General features: G+C 38.4%; 1 non-coding gene across 1 annotated transcript; it reads left to right on the top strand.

The window, feature by feature from the left end:
* The first annotated feature begins 2570 nt into the window (after window positions 1-2570).
* Window positions 2571-2678, top strand: LOC148562352 (small nucleolar RNA R71). The gene has a single exon (XR_015888205.1). It is a non-coding gene; the product is annotated as a small nucleolar RNA R71 (small nucleolar RNA).
* The last annotated feature ends 3676 nt before the right edge of the window (window positions 2679-6354 follow it).

Below are 6354 nucleotides of genomic sequence, written 5' to 3'. Positions count from 1 at the left end.
ATGTATCCCCTGAGGTATCTCAGGGATCTCTTGATTTGCAGTCAAATGTTCTACCACTGAGCTATAGACCCTTGATGGAAGCTTTTGTCTTCCCTTTCCTCTTTCTAGAGGTTTCTCTGGCCTTAGGTGCCATCAATGGTTATGGAAAAAACAAAAAGAGCTATGCTTTTACCACACCAAACTTAGAATGTTGCTCGCCCTCGAGCAAAAGAAGAAAGAATAGAAGAATAAGAAGAAGATATGGAGGAGATGGATGGGAGTGTGGATTCGGCCATGTGGGTGGGATTGGGTGGGAGAGAGATGTTGAATTTTTGAAGGTAGTGGGTGTATGGATGTGAGTGGTAAATGGAAAAAAAGAAGGGATGATCATGAATGGAAAGAGAGATGATGCGGTAGGTGGGGATCCTGTGGGGTCCACAGATCCTGAGATGATCCTGTGGGGTCCACAGATCCTGAGGTGTCAAGGCATTTACATCCCTGCACCAATTTAGGCATGTAAAATGCCCTTGCACACAACTCTGGGCGTTCAGCGCCAGGTTGGTGCCCATTTTGGGCGTTCAACGCCCCTTTGCTGCCATTTCTGGCGTTGAATGCCAGAACCATGCTTGTTCTGGGCGTTCAGCGCCAGGATGCTCCCATTCTGGGCGTTCAGCGCCAGAACTATGCTCTGTTCTGGCGTTTGAACGCCAGACAGATGCTCCTCCAGGGTGTGATTTTTCTTCTGCTTTTTTTGATTCCGTTTTCAATTTTTATATTTATTTTGTGACTCCACATGATCATGAACCTAAGAAAACATGAAAAATAAGAATTAGATAAACATTGGGTTGCCTCCCAACAAGCGCTTCTTTAATGTCAATAGCTTGACAGTGGGCTCTCATGGAGCCTCACAGATGTGCAGAGCTTTGTTGAAACTCTCCAACACCAAACTTAGAGTTTGGATATGGGAGTTCAACACCAAACTTAGAGTTTGGTTGTGGCCTCCAAACACCAAACTTAGAGTTTGACTGTGGGGGCTCTGGTTGACTCTGCTTGGAGAGAAGCTTTTCCTGCTTCCTCCCCATGGTTGCAGAGGGAGATCCTTGAGTTTTGAATACAAGGGAGTTCTCATTCCATTGAAGGACTATTTCACCTCTGTCAACATCAATCACAGCTCTTGCTGTGGCCAGGAAAGGTCTTCCTAGGATGATGGATTCATCCTCTTCCTTTCCAGTATCCAGGACTATGAAATCAGTAGGTATGTAAAGGCCCTCAACCTTTACTAATACATCTTCTACTTGTCCATAAGCCTGTTTTCTTGAGCTGTCTGCCATCTCTAGTGAGATTTTAGCAGCTTGCACCCCATAGATTCCCAGTTTCTCTATTACAGAGAGGGGCATGAGGTTTATTCCTGAACCAAGGTCACACAGAGCCTTAAAGATCATGGTGCCTATGGTACAGGGTATTATGAACTTTCCAGGATCCTGTCTCTTCTGAGGCAATGTCAGTTGATCCAGATCACTTAGTTCATTGATGAACAAGGGAGGTTCAACTTCCCAAGCATCAATGCCAAATAATTTGGCATTCAGCTTCATGATTGCACCAAGAAACTTGGCAGTTTGCTCTTCAGTGACATCCTCATTCTCTTCAGAAGAGGAATACTCATCAGAGCTCATGAAGGGCATAAGGAGGTTCAATGGGATCTCTATAGTCTCTAGATGAGCCTCAGAGTCCTTTGATTCCCCAGAGGGAAGCTCCTTATTGATCACTGGACATCCCAGGAGGTCTTCTTCCTTGGGATTCACGTCCTCTCCTTTCCTCACAGGTTCGGCCATGGCACTTATGTCAATGGCCTTGCACTCTCCTTTTGGGTTCTCTTCTGTATTGCTTGGGAGAGTACTAGGAGGGATTTCAGTGATCCTTTTACTCAGCTGGCCCACTTGTGCTTCCAGATTTCTAATGGAAGATCTTGTTTCATTCATGAAACTTACAGTGGCCTTAGATAGATCAGAGACTAGATTTGCTAAATTAGAAGCATTTTGTTCAGAGTTCTCTGTCTGTTGCTGAGTTGATGATGGAAAAGGCTTGCTATTGCTAAACCTATTTCTTCCACCATTATTAAAGCCTTGTTGGGGCTTTTGATCCTTCCATGAGAAATTTGGATGATTTCTCCATGTTGAGTTATAGGTGTTTCCATAAGGTTCACCTAAGTAATTTACCTCTGCTATTGCAGGGTTCTCAGGATCATAAGCTTCTTCTTCAGGAGAAGCCTCTTGAGTACTGTTGGATGCAGCTTGCATTCCATGCAGACTCTGAGAGATCATATTGACTTGCTGAGTCAATATTTTATTCTGAGCCAATATGGCATTCAGAGTATCAACCTCAAGAACTCCCTTCTTCATAGGCGTCCCATTATTCACAGGATTCCTTTCAGAAGTGTACATGAACTGGTTATTAGCAACCATGTCAATGAGTTCTTGAGCTTCTGCAGGCGTTTTCTTTAGGTGAATGGATCCACCTGCAGAAGTGTCCAGTGACATTTTTGATAGCTCAGATAAACCATCATAGAATATATCCAGGATGGTCCATTCTGAAAGCATGTCAGAAGGACACTTTTTGGTCAACTGTTTGTATCTTTCCCAAGCTTCATAGAGAGATTCACCTTCTTTCTGTCTGAAGGTTTGAACATCAGCTCTAAGCTTGCTCAGCTTTTGAGGAGGAAAGTACTTGGCTAAGAAAGCCGTGACCAGCTTATCCCAAGAGTTCAGGCTGTCTTTAGGTTGAGAATCCAACCATAATCTAGCTCTGTCTCTTACAGCAAAAGGGAAAAGCATGAGCCTGTAGACTTCAGGATCTACTCCATTAGTCTTAACAGTATCACATATCTGCAAGAATTCAGTTAAGAACTGAAAAGGATCTTCAGATGGAAGTCCATGAAACTTGCAGTTCTGCTGCATCAGAGAAACTAATTGAGGTTTTAGCTCAAAGTTGTTTGCTCCAATGGCAGGGATGGAGATGCTTCTTCCATGTAAATTGGAATTAGGTGCAGTAAAGTCACCAAGCATCTTCCTTACATTATCATTATTTTCGGCTGCCATCTCCTCTGCCTGTTCAAAAATTTCTGAAAGGTTATCTCTGGATTGTTGTATTTTAGCTTCTCTTAATTTTCTCTTCAGAGTCCTTTCAGGTTCTGGATCTGCTTCCACAAAAATGTTCTTATCCTTGCTCCTGCTCATATGACAAGGAAGAATGGCCAAAAAAATGATAATAATAATAATAGAGATCCTTTATACCACAGTATAGGGATCCCTTTGTGAGTGGAAGAGAAGGGGGAGACAAAGAATGTGATGTAAAGGAAGAAATGCAACTGTACGAATGAAAGAGATGTGAGATGAGATGTTAGGATATGAATGAATAAATAGAATAGGATGAGAGAGAGAGAGAGAGAGAGAGGGAATTTTCGAAAATTATTTTTGAAAAGGAGTTAGTGATTTTTTTGAAAATTGGTTTTTGAAAATGTGTTAGTAATTTTCGAAAATTAAGATTTAAAAATTAAAATAATTAATAAATTAAAAAGAAATTTTGAAAAAGGGGAGAGATATTTTCGAAAAATGAGAGAGAGAGAGTTAGTTAGGTGGTTTTGAAAAAGTTAAGAAACAAACAAAAAGTTAGTTAGTTAGTTGAAACAAATTTTGAAAAGATAAGAAGTTAGGAAGTTAGAAAAGATATTTTGAAAAGATATTTTTGAAAAAGATAAGATAAGAAGATATTTTTGAAAAGATATGATAGAAATTAGTTTTGAAAAAGATTTGATTTTTAAAATCTCAATTAATGACTTGATTCATAAGAAATCACAAGATATGATTCTGGAACTTTAAAGTTTGAATCTTTCTTAACAAGCAAGTAACAAACTTCAAATTTTTGAATCAAAACATTAATTGTTTATGTTATTTTCGAAAATTTGATTAAAAATAAGAAAAAGATTTTTGAAAAATATTTTTTTGGAATTTTCGAAAATAACTAAGAATTTTGAAAAAGATTTGATTTTTGAAAAAGATTTTGAAAAAGATAAGATTTTCAAATTGAAAATTTGATTTGACTCATGAGAAACAATTTGATTTTAAAAATTTTTGAAAAAGTCAATCCAAATTTTCGAATTTGATGAGAGAAAAAAGGGAAAGATATTTTTTTGATTTTTGAAATTTTTATGAAAAACATGAAAAATATGCAATGCATGAAATTTTTAGATCAAAACAATGAATGCATGCAAGAATGCTATGAATGTCAAGATGAACACCAAGAACACTTTGAATGTCACGATGAACACCAAGACACAATTTTGAAAAATCTTTAATGCAAAGAAAACATACAAGACACCAAACTTAGAATTCTTTAATGCTTAGACACTAAGAATTCAAGAATGCATATGATAAACATGAAAAGACACAAAACAAAAAATCATCAAGATCAAACAAGAAGACTTACCAAGAACAACTTGAAGATCATGAATAACACTATGAATGCATGATATTTTCGAAAAAATGCAAGATGCATATGCAAGTGACACCAAACTTATAATGTGACTCAAGACTCAAACAAGAAACAGAAAATATTTTTGATTTTTATGATTTTCTAATTTTTTTGGATTTTTATTTTATATTTTTCGAAAATTATATGAAAAAGAAAAATAAGGATTCCAAAATTTTTAATATGAATTCCAGGAATCTTGCATTCTTAGTCTAAAGCTTCAGTCCAGGAATTAGACATGGCTCACTAGCCAGCCAAGCTTTCAAAGAAAGCTCCAGTCCAAAACACTAGACATGGCCAATGGCCAGCCAAGCTTCAGCAGGTAGATCAGGAACAGTAGCAGGTGGATTAGCTCCAACTAACTTGCTCTTGATAACAAATTGCAAGCCTCAGTCCAAAAGAATTTAGACATGGCTTTACAGCCAGCCAGGTTGCAACATATAATTACATGGGCTGGAGTGATTAGTTGAATACCAATCCCAAAGTAGTTTGGGTAGGGCTTTACAGCCAGATATGATTCAACATATTCCATGAAACACTAGAATTCATTCTTAAAAATTTTGAATAAAAATTTTTTGAAAACATTTTTTTTTTCGAAAACAGGTGAGAAGATTTTTGAAAGATTTTTGAAAAATTTTTGAAAATAAAACAAAAAGAAAATTACCTAATCTGAGCAACAAGATGAACCGTCAGTTGTCCAAACTCGAACAATCCCCGGCAACGGCGCCAAAAACTTGGTGCACGAAATTGTGATCTCCAGGCTCGAACAAATCCTGGTAATGGCTCCAAATCTTGGTGCTCTGATCTTAATTCATAATTGTCACAACTTCGATACAACTAACCAGCAAGTGCACTGGGTCGTCCAAGTAATACCTTACGTGCGTAAGGGTCGAATCCCACGGAGATTGTTGGTATGAAGCAAGCTATGGTCACCTTGTAAATCTCAGTCAGGCGGATTTAAACATGATACTTTATTAGATTAAAATAAACAATAAAAGGGATAGAGATACTTATGTAGATTTATTGGCAGGGATTTCAGATAAGCGAATGGAGATGCTTTTCGTTCCTCTGAACCTCTGCTTTTCTGCTATCTTCATCCAATCAGTCTTACTCCTTTCCATGGCTGGCTGTATGCAAGGGCATCACCGTTGTCAGTGGCTACATCCCCTCCTCTCAGTGAATCATATGCTCACGCACCCTGTCACGGCACGGCTATTCATCTGTCGGTTCTCGATCATGCTGGAATAGGATTCACCCTCCTTTTGCGTCTGTCACTAACGCCCAACAATCGCGAGTTTGAAGCTCGTCACAGTCATTCAATCATTGAATCCTACTCAGAATACCACAGACAAGGTTTAGACCTTCCGGATTCTCTTGAATGCCGCCATCATTCTAGCTTACGCCACGAAGATTCTGGTTAGGAGATCTAAGAGATACTCATTCTAGCTTAATTCATGTAGAACAGAAGTGTTTGTCAGGCACGCGTTCATAAGGGAGAAGGATGATGAGCGTCACACATAATCATCACCTTCATCACGTTCTTGGGTGCGAATAGATATCTTAGAAGCGAAATAAGAAGAATTGAATAGAAAACAGTAGTACTTTGCATTAATCTTTGAGGAACAGCAGAGCTCCACACCTTAATCTATGGAGTGTAGAAACTCTACCGTTAAAAATACATAAGTGAATGTCCAGGCATGGCCGAGATGGCCAGCCCCCTAAAACGTGATCAAAGGATCATAAGGTAATCCAAAGATCCAAAGATGCCTAATACAATAGTAAGAGGTCCTATTTATAATAAACTAGTCACTAGGGTTTACATGAGTAAGTAATTGATGCATAAATCCACTT

This window comes from Arachis ipaensis, chromosome B6, assembly GCF_059453495.1.
Source record: "Arachis ipaensis isolate K30076 ecotype BB chromosome B6, ASM5945349v1, whole genome shotgun sequence".
In the NCBI taxonomy this organism is placed as follows: domain Eukaryota; kingdom Viridiplantae; phylum Streptophyta; class Magnoliopsida; order Fabales; family Fabaceae; genus Arachis; species Arachis ipaensis.
This window is presented reverse-complemented; position numbering and strand designations above follow the sequence as displayed.